General features: G+C 52.5%; 1 protein-coding gene and 1 long non-coding RNA gene across 8 annotated transcripts in view; one reads left to right on the top strand and one right to left on the bottom strand.

The window, feature by feature from the left end:
- The window catches only part of LOC118023639, a 30010-nt gene extending 12923 nt beyond the window's left edge, over positions 1 to 17087 (top strand). For 3 of the 5 annotated variants that reach the window (XR_004682863.1, XR_004682864.1, XR_004682865.1), the window contains 3 exons: positions 6127 to 6347; positions 9068 to 9256; positions 16541 to 17087. This is a non-coding gene — a long non-coding RNA (uncharacterized LOC118023639). Of the gene's footprint in view, positions 1 to 6126; positions 6348 to 8796; positions 8822 to 8998; positions 9257 to 16540 lie in introns of those variants that run through there. The other 2 variants (XR_004682866.1, XR_004682862.1) reach the window with 2 other exon arrangements.
- Positions 1 to 18101, bottom strand: part of SMPD3 (sphingomyelin phosphodiesterase 3) — an 82756-nt gene that overhangs the window by 20283 nt on the left and 44372 nt on the right. The window contains exons 1-3 of one of the 3 annotated variants that reach the window (XM_035024912.1): positions 8820 to 8923; positions 8137 to 8243; positions 6212 to 6277 (exon numbers count right to left, since the gene is read on the bottom strand). The gene's annotated coding sequence lies outside the window, so the exon portion shown is untranslated. Of the gene's footprint in view, positions 1 to 6211; positions 6278 to 8136; positions 8244 to 8819; positions 8924 to 18101 lie in introns of those variants that run through there. The other 2 variants (XM_035024914.1, XM_035024913.1) reach the window with 2 other exon arrangements.

The following is an 18101-nucleotide window of genomic DNA, read 5'->3' as shown; positions in this document are numbered from 1 at the left end:
ACACACACACACACACACACACACACACACACACACACACACACACAATCTCAGGGTATGCGCAACACTTAGCAGGGCACCCGCCACATCTCTAGTAATATCTTTGTCACTATTATGACTGTTAATTTCCTTGCTGCAGAGGACCCTCGAGACACAGCTGGAGCCCTCAAAGTTTGCTCCTTGTGTGGTTGGTTGCTTGACAAGGAGGGTGCCCCGCTCTCCCAAACAAGGGGTGAGGATGGTGCAGGGGGGGCAGGGGCCTCCATCTCCGGGCAGGACTGTCTGCTGGGGGCTGCTTGTGAGCCCAAGTCATAGGCTTCTGCAGAAACCAGATGCAGGCAAAGGGGCCATAAAATTTTCAAAGAGACACTTTCCATGGGAGCTATTAATGTGTCATGTGGTTTCTGAGAATAGGAACAGGCTGCAAGTAGCTCCGTAGCGCTCCTTCAATCAGCCAGCCTAGGCATTTCCATGTCAGAACTCAGAAAGCCCAGATGAAGCGGATTCTTGCATGACTGGAAAGCAAACCTCAAGCCACATTAGAGGTATATGTGCCAGGAGTGCTCGAATCAATTTAATAGTTCAAACAACAGTCCTCCTGGGCGTAAGACCTTGTGCTGCGGTGACAGGGGGACAGTCGCCCTGAGACCATGGGCTCCATCACAGGATGGGGCTGAGTTTGAAGATCTGGCCACCCTCCCCTCTCCCGTCTGCCATTCCAGAATCATCCATGGTGACCAGAAAGGGGCCCACTGAGGAGAAGGCTGGATGGCGTCTGGAACCTAAATCCCCACCTGAGCCATCCTGAGTGGCGGCGTCTCTCATTCCCACGTGCCCTGTATTACACTCAAGAACCCTCCTGCAGCCATATCTGTTTGCCTGGGTCCGCTGGAAGCTGAAGCCCACAGGGCTCCTGCCAGTCCTGTGCTCTCATGGACGCTGAGCCCAGGGTAGGGGGATACTGGGGAGAGGGCTGCCTCCATGATGCAAATCGGATCTAAGATCACTCTGTTCCAGTGTCCCCTCCTTTTGGGCACTGAGGGCAGCTCCCAGGCAGGACTGGAGCAGGCAGTCGGAACTACCAAAGAGGCGGCTTTGACATCCTTAAGCAAGGTCCAAATCAGGAGGCCACGGGCCCACTACCGAGCAGCTAGCCCGGCATAGGCCTCCCGCCCCAAGTGCTCTGAGCCTGCCCACGTGCTGAGGTCTGTGCCTGAGCTGGTCCTCACGCACGCGTTTGAGCAGGGGGTCCTGGCACTCCCCAGCAGGTCACATCACCTGCCTCAGGCAAGCTCTGTGGTGCCTGCCCTCCCCGGGGATGGAGACCAGGAGGGATCTCACTTTTCTCGGGCTCTGCTGCAGAGGCTGCTGTCCCTGCAAAGTCCCTGCTTCCCGGCTGATGTTAATGGTTCATGAGCTGAACAAGGCTCAGAACATCCTTTGCTTAAGAAGAAATGACAACATACTTTCTGTGGGAGTAGAACTTTAAATACAAGTCCACACAAATGGTAGGATTTCTGCAGACCCAGTGTTCAGCTGCATTTCAAGTACAGCATTTCCTCCCGGAATGGATTGGCCGACTGAGTGGTGTGTAGGCATTTCAAGGCCCCAGAGAACACAGATGAAGACAACAAACCTTCCTAAAACAGAACAGACTTGCTAAAATTCTTCTGGAGGGAATCATTTCACATTTCAGCCTCAAGTTTTCTGTGCAAAGAACATTTAACAAACCGAGTCCTGGAGGAGAATTTATGCAGAGATTAAAAAGCAGATCGGTGTGAGTGAGTAAATAAGATCAGGCCTCAGCATCTCACTAAGCCTCCCCGCGGCCCTGGGCAGCTGGACCTGAGGGCGGGGCCTTCTGGACAGGGGCTGGATCTCATTCACCCTTGTCCCGGGCCCTCTCGGAGGCTCTCCTCGGGTCCTCCCTTGCACACCGTACCGCATGAGCCCTTGGCTCTGAGAGAACCAGCAAGAACTCACTCCCCCCTGAAAGAAGAGACCCCCCCCCGCCTCAGGCTAAACCAAGGACTGCTTGCTTCCGGAGGCCTCTGACCTGCCCATGGGATTTCAGAGCCTGCTCCAGAGTGTATAACTTAGAGGGGACTGCTGGAGCCTGCTTCCCCTGGGAGTGAGATGGGGAGCTTCATTTGCATAAGATGGTGAATGAGTCATTTGTCCCCAGCAAAGGCCAGTGGGGGAGAGATCATGGGGATCTATAGTTCCTCAAGTTCCTGCCCATTGCTGCCACCAAACTTGCCTTCCTAGGGTCTTCTGTGGTTCTGGGCTCCCACTCACCCCTGCCCCTCCGGTAGTGGTAGCTGTCACTACACCTGTTCTTGGCTGTCAAATCCTGCACTTCTGAAAAGGGAAACAAGAACCCTTGGCGCTGGTCAGGGAGGCTGTGTCCCCCCAGATTGCTGGTATAGACATGCCGGTATAGACAGGGACTCGTCTCCATCCAGGGATAAAAGCTAAGCACACTTCATCTTTGTGAACATCTGGGTAGACATTTCCCTTTTTGTCTCTACCTCTGCCTCCAAGCCTAGGATAGGACCCTCGCCTTACTTCCTCTGGCCCCCCAGGCACGAGGCAGGATTGCACTTCCAGGTCCCCTTGTGGCCGGGTAGAATCATGTGACCAGCTTGGTCTGACCACTAGCTGTGAGTGTAAGTGGTATGTGTCACTGCTGGGCCAGAGTCCTTAACAGCAGGTGTGAGACCTTCTAGAGTTCTCTCCCTTTGGCACATCTACCTGTAGTATTCATGATGGTGGTTGCTCCATCAGCCTGGGTCCCAAGGTGAGGACGCAAGGAGCAGGGCCCCAGCTAACCCTGCTCCCCACATGTCATATGAGCAAGAAAAAAACTGATTGTAAGCCACAGCATAACCCATCCCAGCCTGACCAATAGAGGAAGGCTTCGGATTTCTTTCTTTCTTTTCTTTCTCTTTCTTTCTTTCTTTCATTTACTTGAGAGAGAGAGCATGAGTGGGAGGGGTAGAGGGAGAGAGAATCCCAAGCAGACTCCAAGCTGAGCACAGAGGCTGATGCAGCGCTCGATCTCACAACTGTGAGATCGAAATCAAGAGTAGGATGCTTAACCAACTACACCACCCAGGGACCCCAGGCTTCTGATTTCTTTAATCCATTTACCAAAAACAAGCCTTACTGATCAACAGCCCTCAGTTTCCCAGGTGTATAGCTTGATTGACTCCCCAGACCTGACTCTCTTCAAGAAAGATCTTCATTTTACATGTCAATGATGATGTTCCTCTGCCCTAAATCCAGACTAGGTCAGGGGCTCACTCCTTTCCATCTCCTCAGTGTATGTACTGAACAGCTGATTCCCACACAGGACCATGACGCATCCGGGGAGCTGAGCCTGAATCTTTTCGTTTTTAGTGGAAGCCATTTCTGCTCAGAGAAGGGGCCACTGCTAGTGATAGAAGTAGCAAAGTAAATCCACAGACATGGGGAAGTGAGTGCACTGGAAATTTCGGCCAAGGATCGGTATACAGGGTTGGTTCCAGGGACCAAGCCAGGCCCATAGAGGACAAGGCAGGAGGGAGTGTCAAGAGTGCACTGAGGTGGTGCAGATCGAGATGGACGCAACAGCCTGTGCTTAATGGCTGGGTGTCAGACACTGCCAGGTTGTGCTGGCTGAGGGGTGCATGCTCAGGCTGGCGAGGGGGGAAGGCTAGGAGGCTGGGGGCGGCTGGCATCCAGCTCCTATGAGTCAGATGCAGCACTGTGACTGTTTGGGGTATTTTGCAGCAAGGTCCCAGGAATTTCTGGGGGCAGAGCCTTTGCTTTCTAGGTGTGTATATTTTAGTGTGCGGGTGTCCTCCTGGAGGGCAAGGAGACAGGAAGGGGGTAGGTGGTGGGTGGAGCGAGCAGTGAGCAAGGGAGGGAGATGAAGTAGAGAGTCCGGGAGGGCTGAGAGCAGGCCTGAGGGAGGCAGAGCCACTCAGGAAGTCCTGCCTGGCAGGCCACGCCCTGACCACAATGACCCACCGGGTCCCAGGAGGCCGGCGAGGAGACGCCAGGGAGGAGCAGCTGTGGAAAATGGGCCTGAAAGGAGGATCCAACACATTCACTGACAGTTTGTCTTGAGCTGGGCTTGTTTAACTTAAATGCTTAGAATGTCTGAGTAGCTTCCCACCTACACCACGCACATCAGCCTAGCCTCGAGTAATCCTTCTGCTCAGAGCAGGGGGAGCCCCGCCTCGATGGCCGGGCCTGTGTCCTGCACCCTGGGAGGGCTGAGGGACCCTCTGGCTGGCTGAGGGTCCAAGCAGCGCCCCCCAGCTTGAGGCTTCCTGCACCCCCTCACTGCTAGACAGAATGTGGACAGGGGGTATCACCAGGCTTTCTGGTAAAGTTTTGGAGAGAAAATTGCCAGAACAGAGTTCAGCACCAATGAGAAAAGAGTCTATGCAGTTTCAACCTGATTTTGCTTTAAAAATAGGCCCAACAGGAGGCTTCGGCTGCGTGATCCTCATCTATCCTGCCGCCCTCTACCCTTGGTCCTGGGCCACCATCCTTCTGGTTCCCTTTCTGCCCCTGGGGCTGCTGCTTCTCTGAGCCCTTGGTTGTCCCCTCCTCCCCTGCCCACCCTGACCTTCCTCTGCCTCTTCTCTCCTCCCTTGGTTGATCCCTCAGGGTCATCTGTTCTCAGGTGTCTCTCCTGATAGCTGACTTCTTTGTCCACTGCCCCCAGCTCTGTCTCCTGAGTAGTTCCCGAGGCTCTGGACATCCTCCGTACCCTGCCTCTTCCCACAAGCCCTCGGTTCTGCCTCCTTAACGCCTCCTATCCATTCCCACGGTTACAGCCAGCTCAGGCATCACACTGTCCCAGCTAGATACTGCCCAGCCACCACCTGTCTCCCAGCACCTGGCCTCCCCTCCTGGCATGGTCCACATGGCAGCTACTGGAATCTTTTTAAGCTACATAGTAGACCATACTACTCCCATGTTAAACTCTTCAGTGGCCCCTGCTGACCCCAGGAGGATGCCCAAGCACCTGGCAGGGAAGGGCACACTAGGCCCAGCATCCTGATCTCCAGGATGGCTCTGCATCATCTCCTACTTCTGAAGTCCCAGGGCCCCTTGTGCAGTTCCCCACCATACCCTTCCAGGCCTCCCTGCCTTTGCTGGGGCTGTTCCCTCGTAGCCCTCATCTGTGTGCTGTGATGAGGCCTCAGCAGGGGGCTCAGGGTTCAAAAGTCACAGTGACATCTCTTCACCAAGCCCCAGCCAGTCGCCTAGTCTATGGCCCCAGAGATAACGGGAGGACTTTTGACCTGGCTGAAACAGGTCATTTCTCTCAACAGCTGGTGGTTTCTGTACATTTATTGCCCATGGTTGCAGTCTGCACACCAGAAGGGAGACCAGCCCCCCCACAGCTTCAGATTTACTAAGCTAGAAGCAGAACTGAGACAGGAGGCTGAGCAATGGTGACAAATTCCATTCCTCAAAGCAAAGGAAGCAAGGGTCATAGGTGGCCTTATGGATTGTCTTTGCAGACCTGGGCCCTGCTCTTGTCGTTGGCCCCAGCAGCCTCGGAGCTCCTCACACCCGCCCCCCGCCCCCCCGCCCCCCGCCCGCCTCCAGTCCCAGAGAATGCAGGTTTCGTGTTCCAACTCCGAGGCCCGCATCCCCCTGCAAGCACTCAGGGTTTTATCCTATCACCTGACTCTAGCCATGTCGGGCACATAGTAGGCAGATAAGAGGAACCCCTGATGACCGACAAGTGTCAGCAACCCCCCTGCCCAAATTGCTTTCCACCAGTTGTTTGACAGTGCTTGTTTCATAGCATCCTTACCAGCTCTGGGTTTTAAGTGATTAAAAAAAATTTTTTTAACAGTTTAGTGGGTAATGATATCTGGTTACATTTCCCAAGGTACTTAAATTGTATTCCTTCACTTCATGAAGTGCTGCCTCAAGTCTCCCCTATGTATTGAAGAATTTGTATTTTCTCCAAAGATTTGGGTCGGGGAGACACAACCCCTCCCCGGGCCTTGCTCTCCACCAGAGGGAGTTCTGGGTAGGCACAGACGCCCCCCAGAGCTGTGTTTCCAAGCTTTTTAACCAAACAGCAGAACCTTTTCTTAAACAATTTCACAGAGCCCCTCTACATATAAAACATGAATAATTCGCCTATGAGGGGAGGCCTTCAGCGCCACTCCCCCTCCAGAAGCCGCTGTCTTACCTGAGGAGGGGCCGCTGGGACCCTCTTGATCTTCGTCTGAAGAGGGGGCACCACCGCAGTCAGGACCTGAAAGGACATGAGCGGTTCACAGAGGTGTCCAGAACCCAACCTACAGCCTCCCAGCCGCCCAGAACAGGTGAGCCAGGTTCAAAGACCAAGGGGCCCCACCTGCACCAGGGGCAGCGCCACACCCTCCACGTTGCCAAGGAGAGGGTGTGGAACCTGCTGTCCCTGTGGACGGGGAAGTGCAGCCAGAGGGGGTGGGGGCAGAGGTTTGTGCAACAAACCTGCACAGGCCTGGGGGGCTAGGAGGGTTGACAGGTGGGGAGGTCTCTGCCTGACGGGTGGGAGGGATGAGAGCTCCACATGGACAGCTGGACCCGGGCCAGGCTGAGGTTGTGTGAGGTGGGGAGTGGAGAGAGGCGAATTCAGAGCTCCAGCCTCGGGGCCTGCCTGGGTTTGATCTGATAGGCGAAGCTAGAACAATTAGAGCTTTCCCCCAGGAGCTTTGTGTAATCTCAGCCTCGCCAAGATACGTGGGGGTGGGAGAGAGCTGAACCCAGGCCATAGAAGATGGACCACTGCCACCCCGACTGGGGTCGGGGAAGGGTGGGGAGGAGGAAGCCGCATTGAGAGAAAGAAATAGGGGGCTTTCACAACAGATAAAAGTGAAGGTAGGCTGCCTAGGGGACACTCAGCAGAGACACTTCGTGACCTCAATGGGGTCTACTTAGGGGATGGTAGGGAGGACACTGGTGTGAGCAGACGCCTTGGACACAATGCTACCAGCTCCCTGCATCCCTTGCTGACTCAGTCCGAACCTCAGCAGCGCCAGACACACCCCCACACTGGGGTTGGTAGGCTGAGTCTCGCTCTCTGGCCCTGCCTTCCCCTTCTAACCCGGCCCCTGGCCTCGAGTATTGACCTCTCCCGGGACAGGACCCGTGGGGCTCTCTGGCCGTGCCCCCTGGCTTCAGGGGCTCCTTCGGCTCTTTAGTCCAGCCTTCCAGCCTCAAGTCCCGCTCTCGACTTTCCCACCCTATCCTTTTTTTTTTTTTAAAGATTTTATTTATTTATTTGACAGAGACACAGCGAGAGAGGGAACACAAGCAGGGGGAGTGGGAGAGGCAGGCTTCCCGCTGAGCAGGGAGCCCGATGTGGGACTCGATCCCAGGACCCTGGGATCATGACCTGAGCTGAAGGCAGACGCTTAACGACTGAGCCACCCAGGCGCCTTATCCTTGGCTCGAGGCCCGGCCTCTTGGCCTCAGGCCCGGGAAATTCAACACCCGCCGGGCTCTGTGCAGTGCTCCTTGGCCCTCCACCTTTTCAAGCCAGTCCTACTGCCAGGACCCTCTTCACTACCATCACATGTCGAGGCAACGGTTACTCCCCAGTGCTCTCCCCTGGACCAGCTCCCATCATTTATATACACTTACTTTGCAAATCACTTAAACTGTGTTTCAGAGGAATCTGAAATTTAAGTCCCAGGCCCTTGGTCCACAAGCCAAAGATGTTGTTTCTTCACTTGGCAAATAACTGGCTCTCTCTTGCTTAGGAATCCCCATAGAGAAGCACCAGGGAGACCCGTGCTCGACGCCTAGGTCTGCTATCCATCTGAGCCTCAGTTGCCCCCTTCCCCGTCACGCAGGGGGTCACTCCAGTGTCTTGCGCAGCTGTGACCAGGACCAAATTAGCATGGGTACTTGATGTTGCCACATTAGGGTGGGAAGAAGGAAGCCACAGTCCCTAGGATCTGTGTTCCCCTGGGGACCCTTTTTCCACGTGGACACCCTAACTTGTTTCCTCTGAGTTAACCACTGGATAGGCATCCTTCCCCACCCATAGCCTGGGGAGTCCAACCTGCCAGGAGGTCAGAGGGGGCCTGCTGTTCTGGCCTCCAGGGGAGGTCCTGTCCCCTGTACCTGGGATGTCTGCCTCTTCACCCTCGTTGGCTGATGACCTGCATGCACCTCTGTCCTTCACCGTCTTCATGGGCCGACCTGACCCTAGGCCACAGGCTGACAAACATCTAGAAGTGGATATGAAGGAGGCAGGCCTCTCCTGAGCCATCCCAGCCTATGTGACTCTCAGGCCCCACCACCCTGGAGTGGGGAGGAGCTCACTCCTCATCTCTCAATGAGAACTTTCTCAAGGAGGCCCTTTGTCCTCAGACCTTCCCCAAACTGTCCCCCTCCAGCTTCACAACCTCTCTCCCCCACCAAACTCTTCTAAAAAATTCTCTGCACATTTTTTTCAAGATAGAATTAAATGACAGGAACTGACTATTTAGGGAGGGGTTCCTGAGAGGAAATGGGATCTCTACAACCTTGAAATTACAGGACTTTTTTTTTTCCTCAAAAGAAAAACTCATTAGATCATTGATATTCTCAGCCAGACATTGTTTTGAAATATGCTCTCCTCTGTCCTTTCACAAACTACAGGCTTTCTCCCTCTTTGAAAATAAGATCACATCAAGTCAGGGATTAGAAATGGGAAAAATTCAATCAGAGCCTCCCTCGGGCCTGCTACACATCTCAATACACTCATAGGCCAGCAGAATCAGCTCCCGCTACAACCCAGCTCAGCATCATCATTCAAAACGCACCGGTAGGAAATGGTGAAACAGAAGGACCTTTCATCCCCAAGTGAGCGAGGCCTGCAGGGCTGCTCTCCTAGCTCCGGAAGCTGGTGGTGCCTGGGCCAAGTGGAGTCAGGGCCTCTTGCTTAAATAGGCAGTAGGGCAGGGCGGGCCTGGGGGGCGGGCATGGAAAGTGGGCTGTTTACCCAGCACAGCAAAGCAGTGTCTACAGATCCAGCAGTGGTCCTGAGCACGCCTGCCTGCTTGTCCACCAGGAGCCTCAAGCCCACAGGCCCAGAGACCGCAGACCAGCACCTGGGGTGACCTCTGATGGACGTGCAGCTCTAAGTGACACCATGTCCCTGGATGCTTGGTCCAGGTTCCTGGATGCCTCTACTTCCCCAGAGACACAGCCCAGTCAGCAGAACCAGCTGTGGAGCTAGATGGACCTGCTCCCTAAACCAGTAAGTAGTGGCCTCAGGCAGGGCATCTCCCCAAGCCTCAGTTTCTACTTTCTTTTCTTTTCTTTTTAAAAGATTTTATTTATTTATTTGACAGAGAGACAGCAAGAGAGGGAACACAAGCAGGGGGGAGTGGGAGAGGGAGAAGCAGGCTTCCTGCCTAGCAGAGAGTCCGATGCGGGGCTCGATCCCAGGACCCTGGGATCATGAACTGAGCCGAAGGCAGACGCTTAACGACTGAGCCACCCAGACGCCCCAGTTTCTACTTTCTTTCTGACTTCATAGGTCCAGAAATAATGTGTGCAAAGGGCCTGGCACCTAGAAGGTTGATTTATTTATCCACATTGGAATGCAGGGGCCAGGTACCGTCAACAAGGTTCAAGGCCAGAGATGTTTAGAAACGTACGTAAAGTCACAGAGCCCTGTAGCTGAGTGTCAGGGTCAGACGTCATGCAGACCTGAGACTAGGTTGGGTTGCTGGAAGCCCCTTGGGGTGAGGGTGAGAAGCAGTTGCTGGCCTTGGGGAAAGGTCTTGACTGAACTCTGGGGAAGGAGTTACCCCTAAATCTCCAATACCAAGGCAAAGGGGGAGGCATGGCTGGACAGGCATACTCAGAGGCCTGTGTGTGCATTTGGTTGAGACCTTATTGGCGGGGTACAGAAGTATCTCAAAGTCACTGCTAGGGATGGCTGGTGAAAGGACCTTCCCCCCACTAAATGCATATATTATAGCCTTAACCCCCAATGTGGCTGTATTTGAGATGGGGCCTCTAAGGAAGTAATTAAGGTGAAATGAAGTCGTAAGGGTGAGACCATGATCCAATTGGATTAGTGTCCTTTTAAAAAAGACATCTGAGACTCCCATGGCTTTATACATGCATCAGGAAAGGCCATGTGAGGACTGCAAAGCCAGGAAGAGAGCTCTTACCAGAGACCCAATCAGCCAGAACCTTGATCTTGGGCTTCTGGCCTCCAGAATTGGGAGAAAATGCATTTCTGTTGGTTAAGCCACCCGGTCTGATCTTTTGTTATGGCAGGCCCAGCAGACTAACACAAGTGGATGGGATTGAGCATGGGGAGTGTGGAAAAGGACCTCCAGTTTAGGCAACTGAATGGGGCCTAAAGTCGCTCACTGGCCAGGGGTGGGGTGGGTTAAGGGAGGGTTGTGGTGTGGAGGGACATTTGCATGGATGTGTCCAGGTGGCAGTGGGATATTCCGACCCACAACTCAGCAGAGAAGTCTCGGCTGGAGCAGGATTTGGGAATTATTAGAGTGTAGGTTAAATCTTAGGAGTGGCTGAATTTTGTCAGATCACTTACTCTTTCTTTTTCAACTAATCCATTCTAATTCCAGTGTCTTGTTATATCAGATTTTGTCTTTCATATTTTTGTAAAAAGTCAGACATTCCCTCTCTCTTTTTAAGTACAATTGTGTACAAATTCCCCCCCATTTTTTTAATGAGTCTGTTTTCTACTACTTAGAGCGAGTCTTACTTAGGAGCATAACTGCCATGTGGTTAGGGCACTCAGGTGTGGTTCGAATGGCACATTTCTTCCTGAGATTCATCTTGTCTTCACTATTTGTGATGCCAGTCCTCTTGTCATTCTTATCTAATTTCAAAAGAACATATTTCCCGGGGCGCCTGGGTGGCTCAGTCGGTTAAGCGTCTGCCTTCGGCTCAGGTCATGAACCCAGGGTCCTGGGATCGAGCCCCGCGTCAGGCTCCCTGCTCACTGGAGAGTCTGCTTCTCCCTCTCCCTCTGCCTGCCTCTCTGCCTACTTGTGCTCTCTATCTCTGTCAAATAAATAAATAAAAATCTTAAGAAAAAAAAAAAAAAGAACATATTTCCCTTAAGCTTGCCAGATCATTTATCATTCCAAATTGTAACTAGCAAATGCTGATTTCGTTCTCTCGGAGTTAAACTTGAAAGGCACAGTGTGCGTTCTTTATTTCTAGGCTGAGCTGTTTTTTTCATCTCTCGAAATTTTTCTTGTATTGTTTCTTTGCTGACATTTCCCTCATCGTGTGCCTCACCCTGTTTATCTTTCTCTCACCTACTCTAGGGCTGTGACACTGTCTCTCATTTCCAAAAGGGTTTATTTGTACCTCTGATTGTCTTCTTTGTCTGCATTTCTGGTTTGATGTCTTACTTTACCCTCAACAGCACCTCTTTTTTTGCTCTATTGTTTCAGTTATCCCGACTTCTACTTCTGGACGTGTTTCAATTCTTTTATAGTTTCCACCATGGAATTACAGGTTTTTTGGCGGGGGGTAGGGTGAGTGGGGGTTCTGATCTGTTCCTGTTAATATTGGTTTTTGTCACATTTCTTTCATAGTAGTTATTACCCAGTTCATCTTCCTGGGGCCTTTCAGATTCCATCATTTAAAAAGCAAACAAGGTGACATGTATTGAAGGCCCCCTGTGTGCAGATGCTGCAGTTCTGTGGGAGCCCACTGCTCCTATAGGTCTGGTACAGCAGAATTCTGCACTTAGAGCTGCTTTGAGGGAGGTTCTGGTTAACTAAGATTTATTCCATCTTGTTCCAAAAAAGGTTTAAACTGTGTTCTATGTACAATATAATAGACTTTTTTTTTTTTTTTAAAGCACTGAGAGAATTAGAGCTAAGGGGAAAAAAGGTAGAAAAAGCAAGTAGCAGCCAAGCAGAGACACAAAGAGAACATGCAGGGGGTGAGGGTCTCCATATTCTGATGGTGCCCTCAGTGCACAGAGGGGTCGTGTCTTATGACCAAGGCTTCTCCTTTTGACTTCTGTTGGTGGTGTTGAAATGACCCTTTGTTTTAAGTTCTTACTTGAAAGTCTGTGGCACAGAAGAGGCCCCCTTGGTGTGACTCACTCTACAAGCCCCTCAGGTGGGGAACACCTACTTAAAATTATTTCCCAATAGGGATGGAATTGGAAAGAGACAGAGGCAAGAGACACGTGACAGTGTGGGGAGGCTGCATGTAAACAGTGGGACAGCCACCTCCTGCTGGTCTTTCAAAAGTTGGTATTGATTGAGCAACTAATCGGATGTGTATTTCCTGTGCTCTGAATCAGATAGCTTCCCTGTTTTGGGGTGGCAAGTGTAATCTGGGAGTGGAAGGCTTCTCAGGGTCTCTCTGTTCCCACAGAACTCCACAGTGGCCTCATTTCACACCTCTCAGGAAACAGTTTTCCGAGTGACAGATTGATTGGTGTATGGGTGGTTACCAAAAAAGAATCTATTTTATTAGCTATTTGTCTTGCAAAGTGAAATCGTTTTTTAAAACTTTATCAGAATGTCATCGTCCTGGGGTTTTGCCCCTGGCTTGGAGAGAAGATCTGCAGACCCCACAGATGATGAGCTGCCATGTCTGGGTCTTACTCGAGCCCCTGGATGATGAGCCTGGGATGTGCTGCCCAGGCTGAAGCTCTCGGGGGGGGCGGGGCAGTGAGGGGGGAAGGGCATGAGGGGCTCGCTGGGCACCAAAGGGGTATTGCCAAATCTCATCCTGATGCCTGAAATGGCTTTCTTTCTTCTTTTTTTTTTTTAATGTACCAAGGGAAAATGAGAATCTAGACGTTCATACACATGAGAGACCATGTACAGGTAACCTTGCTTTTCTATTTGAGAAGAAAATAGAAAACATTCCACTTACTCATTTTTTTTAGATGAAAAACTAGGAACTATATGAAACATAAAAAGCATTTGGTTTTCTATTGGTTGCAGTTAAAGAAGAGAGAAAGACAGAGGGGGACTAAAACCCATGGAGGGAAGGCAGAGGGTGGAGTTCGGTCCCCAGGAAGCCTCAGTGGGCCCAGCCCCCATCAGTTGGTCAGTGGGCAGAGGCTCTGTCCTTGGCCCTTCCATCAGCCCTCAACCTGTCCCATCCAGAGTCAAGGCCAGTCACTCCCAGCTCTGCAGTCCATTTCCGGTCCCTGCTCCTCCTCTTCCTTCCCTCCTCGGGCCTCCTCACTCTTTGCCTGCCTGTGGGCCGTCCACCATGCTCGGGTCCCAGCCCAGATCCCAGCTCAGGTCCCCAGCACGAGCCACTCTGAGTTCACTCTGCCCCTTCTGTCCAAAACGTCCAGATCTCCCTCTGCGCAAAGAACAAATCCCTCTACCTAGCCTGGTGTGGGGACCTTTGGTGATGGGGCCCAGCCTTCCTCTGCCTCATTTGTGCTCCCCGTCCCTCCCAGTGATTGGTTCTGATGGCCCCGACCTCTAGCTTTCATCTTTCCTGGAACACTGCATGTGCTTTCACGCCTGCGTGCCTTTGTACATGCTGTCCCCAGTGTCTGGAATACCCCCTGTTGGTGCACCTGGCACCCATCCTCTACGGCTCAAGTCTGCAGCTGCCGGCCCCCATCCTTCAATCGCACACCCACCGGGCATCGGACTGGTAGCCTAGAGCCTCCTGAGCACTGAGCACAGAGTCCAGACCCTGAAAGGCCCTCAGGGAGCCGAGGTTGGATTAATACAGTGGTTTCTAGCCAGGCCAGAGTGTCGGTCACCAAAGCGTCCAATTCCCTCTGTATGTACCAGGTGGTACAGCAGGAGCTTTGAGAAAACTTCCCAATCGTTTGAACTAGTGCATCAGTTAGGCTGCCTTGTATAAAGGGAGACTCTGAAATCACATAGCTAGAGTGGCAGAGCCTAGACTCGGAGTAGGACTCATCCACGGCCCCATCCTGGCTTGAGTTTTGACCCCACAGGGCTCCCTAATGCTCAGAAGGCACCCACAGGCAGGGGAGGAACCCCCCCAGAGGTCTGGGAAGGCTGATAGCCATCACCCTCCCCTCTTTGCTGCCACCCTCCTGTGTCCCAGAGGGATTTGAGGTGGATGGTGCCACTATTTGTCCTTACACCTGAGCGTGAGGGTTGTTCTCTCGGACATCTGTCTGGGCAGAGAGCTGGGGGTGCTGGGAGGGGGTAAGCCAGCAGGAGCCAGGCAGAGCTTTCGTTGGGGGTCTCCGGGTGTCAGGGGGACACTCTGGCCGAGCGCCATCATCTCTCATTGGGTCCTTCAGCCTTGCCTCCACCATTCATTCTCCACACAGAAGCCAGAGTCTGCTTTCTATTTGCAAACCCGAGTACCCTCTCAGCTGAAAACACCCCCCAGATAAAACCCGTGCCCTGGGTCCATCCTCCTCTCCTGTGTCATGCCTCGCCAATCTTATCCACCCGGCTCGTGTCTCCAGAGCTCTCCTTTCTCCTCCTGCGGTCCTGGTCTCTTTCAAGGCAGGCCTTTCCTCACACTGTCCCCTCACGCTGGAACCCCCCACCGCTTGCCCCCTGGCCTGAGGGAAGCCTTCCCAATCTCCCCTCCTATTTACTATTAGAGAATCCCATAGGGAGCGCCCATTGCTCCCCTCCCTGCCTCTGAGGGGGCTGGGACCAGGTCACGTGTCCGACAGTCCTGGCCACCAGCATATAGACAAGGCTGTGAGGAATGACAGCTGCAGGGAGGAATGTGCCCCAAATGCACCCCTCCAAAGGGAGATGTCAGATCCTATTCTGGGAAGTTGGGGGCCAGAGGAGAGGGACTGTCCAAGAGGCAGGTAGTTGCTTGGAACATGCCTGAGCTTTGGCCACGTGGACGCCGTGCCGAAGCCACGGCTGTGAATGAGGGCAGGGGGGGAGGACAACAGGGGAGGACAACGGGGGGTCAAGGACAGAACCATGGGACTCATCCCATTTTTGACTGGGTGAGGAAAGAGGAGCCAAAGTGAACACTTGGGAGAAGGCGGGAGAATGCAGAAAAGGTGGCTAAAATATAGCACTGTTTTTATTTAATTCTCAGATAATCTTTTTTCCTTTTTCACTTAGAATAGCTGGAAAAGGAGGGCCCTACGTGGCAGTGCCTGGATGAGAAAACCCTGTGTCAAAGCTGGTGCTGGATCCCTCACTCTATTTTTACCTTCCTGACACTATCTCTTTGAGCCCTGAGGAGGGCTCCTGGCCTGAGGTGGCCAGCCCTCCCTTCATTCTCCAGAAACCACCAAAAAGCTAGCCATTCACTTCTCTTGACCAGAAATAAATGCATTAGACAAATGTACTCAGGCAACCTTGAGGGATGTGAACACAAAATTATCCCATAAATTACTTTTGTTTCCTTTCCTCCGTTCAAAGTTGGGTTTTTTTTGTTCACATTAGTACATGAAAGTTGGGCAGTAATTAATGTTCTTAAAATAGAACGCCCATAGTCCCAAGTTTAGAAAGAAAAACCACCTAGGAATGAAAGAATGTGGACGCATGTGAAATGCTACTTCTATTGGCCACAGAATCTTTGATGAGCCTCGGTGGGGAGCTCCTGGCAAGCGGGATTTGCGGCCAGACACGCCATGGCCGACCGTGTCTGTGGTGGCTTTTCATTCTGTTCCCGGCTCCAGGTCAAGGAAGCCTTTGACATCGTGGCCAGGGGCTGTGGGGGTTCACCAACCTCTAATTACAGTTCTCTTTTAAAATATTGATGAACAGTGCCTCTGTTGATTCACTCGTTTTTAAACACGGAGGCTGTAGCGGTTGGCTCTGCTCGAGGAGAGCAGACTCTCCAGACCTCCTCAGGCCACAGAGCCTCTCCCCACACCTTGAGGCTCTGGGACTCTCTTTCAAACACTGAAGGAAGAAAACTGCCCCTCTGGGTGGGGGTGGGGGAGGTCACTTTAGGATTCAAACTCAGGCCTGGCTAGGCTGCAGGGGGAGGCCCTGCTTTCCCCAGATGGGGACTTGGGCCCTCTGCTACTCCTACCCAGGGTTCAGGGTGGAGGTGCGGGATTAGGCAGGAGGGGCCGCCATCCTCCTCCCACTGTCCCCTGGCCTGATGCCCCACTGCACGTCTGGTCACCCGTCCCTGGGATGGAGGGGAGTGGGACTGAGGGGATCACTTCCAGTCCCATAGGGTGGAAGAGCTAAGTGCCACCCATCCCATCTTGGGGACACCCACACAGAAGGACCTTGCAGGCCCAGGCTCCCCCAGAGGCAACTGACTACAATGTGGGGATGGGTGGTGGTCCCTATTCTCCTGGAGGCCTTGGCACCCAATCAGCTGCTTCTTGCCCATACTCTCAGCTTTTCATCGCCTGACCTCATTGATTGAGGACTCAGCCAGCAGCCAGGCACTGACCTGGCTTCTGTAGTAACCTTGTCTAGAGAAAAGCACCTCATTACAAATGGGGTATGTCAGCGATGCCCATGATACCCCAAAGCTCCTGACTCTGTGGGGCTGAGGCCAAGTTCCTGATGTCATCACTCTTCTCCACACTACAGCATACAGAGTAGCTACTATTGTTCCTATTTTACAGATGAGGCGACTGAGGCTCAGAGAGGGGAAGTGCGCTCCCCAAGACCACCACGGAGGAGGTGGGATTGGAACCCGGCTCCGTCGGACTCTGAAACCAGAGCTCTTCTCAGTCCACCCTGCCACAGAGCCTTCTGGTCCCACTTCTCACCTTTGGCAAGTGGCCTCTGGAAGGGGGACCCTCAAATACATGCAGTGTGGCCCTGGGGGAGGGTGTCGTGGGTTCTGCTGTGGTGCTGCTTGTCAAATCTTGCCCAGCTCGATTGGGGTGCCCCCTTAGTTGGGGGACCTTGTTGACATGACCCATTTGGACTATAATTTTAAGAGGTAATTATGGATCAGCTTGGTGACCATCAGGCCCTTCTGCTACATCCTAGGAAATGGACCTAACCCTGTTACAGGGTAAATCAGATATAAGCAGCTCCTAATTCAATAGGGTGGCTCTAAAGTAACATTTGTCAAGATACAGAAGCTGGTCCAGTGAGTTAGACAACAGTGGTGGTTGGATTAGACTCAGACAAGAGGAACCCTTTTGCTGATAGTTTTAAAAAGGTTAAGTGGGAGAGACGAACTTTTCTAGTACTGTCCATTATTAGGTACATTCACTCATGTGTTCCAGACACAGACAGGGGCATCTTTCAGACTGGCCACATGCATGCCTCAGCCTCATCCCACTATGCTTCATCCTTCAAGTCCTGACAAAGGTGCCCAGACACCCGGAATACCTCCTTGTCCAAAACTGAACCTGGGCAAATAGCCAGTGTGTGGGGCTGGCTATTCCTGCCCCTTCTGTGCCTGAGAATCCGAAAACTCTCAGCTACATAGCTCAAGGACATGGCAAACTTCTGGCCAGCTCTGAGTGGGACAGACTCTCTTCTGACTGGTGGTTTGGGAATCACATAGGGCTAAAATAATAATCAGAATTTTGGGTGATTGTGACTGCATGGGTCACTTTTGCATTCGATGGAACATTCTGTCCCGGCCTCCTTCCCACATGCCAGCTGAGTTGACCAACAGCAATCCCAGGCCCACACCAGACCGTTTTCCACAAACTTACAGAGGCAGTGGCACTGAGAGCCAGTGATGTTCCATAGGCTCCTACCCCAGCCTCCCTTCGCTATATGGGCCTGCCTTCCAGACCTCTGTGCAAGCCTCCACACCCCTTCACCCACACTAGGGCTGGCTAATGACCGTCCTCAGATCCACCACGTCCCCTCTTGGGCTCTTGCTCCCCTAGCTCCTCTCACAATTGTTAAGGTCTAACTCTTATTTATTTATTTATTTTTCTAAAGAGATTTTATTTATTTTTTTGTCAGAAAGAGAGAGCACAAGCAGGGGGAGCACAGGCAGAGCAGGTAGAGGGAGAAGCAGGCTCTCTGACAAGCAAGGAGCCTGATGTGGGACCCGATCCCAGGACGCTGGGATCATGACCTGAGCTGAAGACAGACGCTTAACCGACTGAGCCACCCAGGCGTCCCTAAGGTCTAACTCTTATAATAAATTCCTTATTCCATCACACTTACAGTGGTTCTGCCTCCTTGATTGAACCCTGAGTGATAAGGCAG

This window comes from Mirounga leonina, unplaced genomic scaffold, assembly GCF_011800145.1.
Source record: "Mirounga leonina isolate KUSES-001 unplaced genomic scaffold, KU_Mleo_1.0 Mir_180, whole genome shotgun sequence".
In the NCBI taxonomy this organism is placed as follows: Eukaryota; Metazoa; Chordata; class Mammalia; order Carnivora; family Phocidae; genus Mirounga; species Mirounga leonina.
This window is presented reverse-complemented; position numbering and strand designations above follow the sequence as displayed.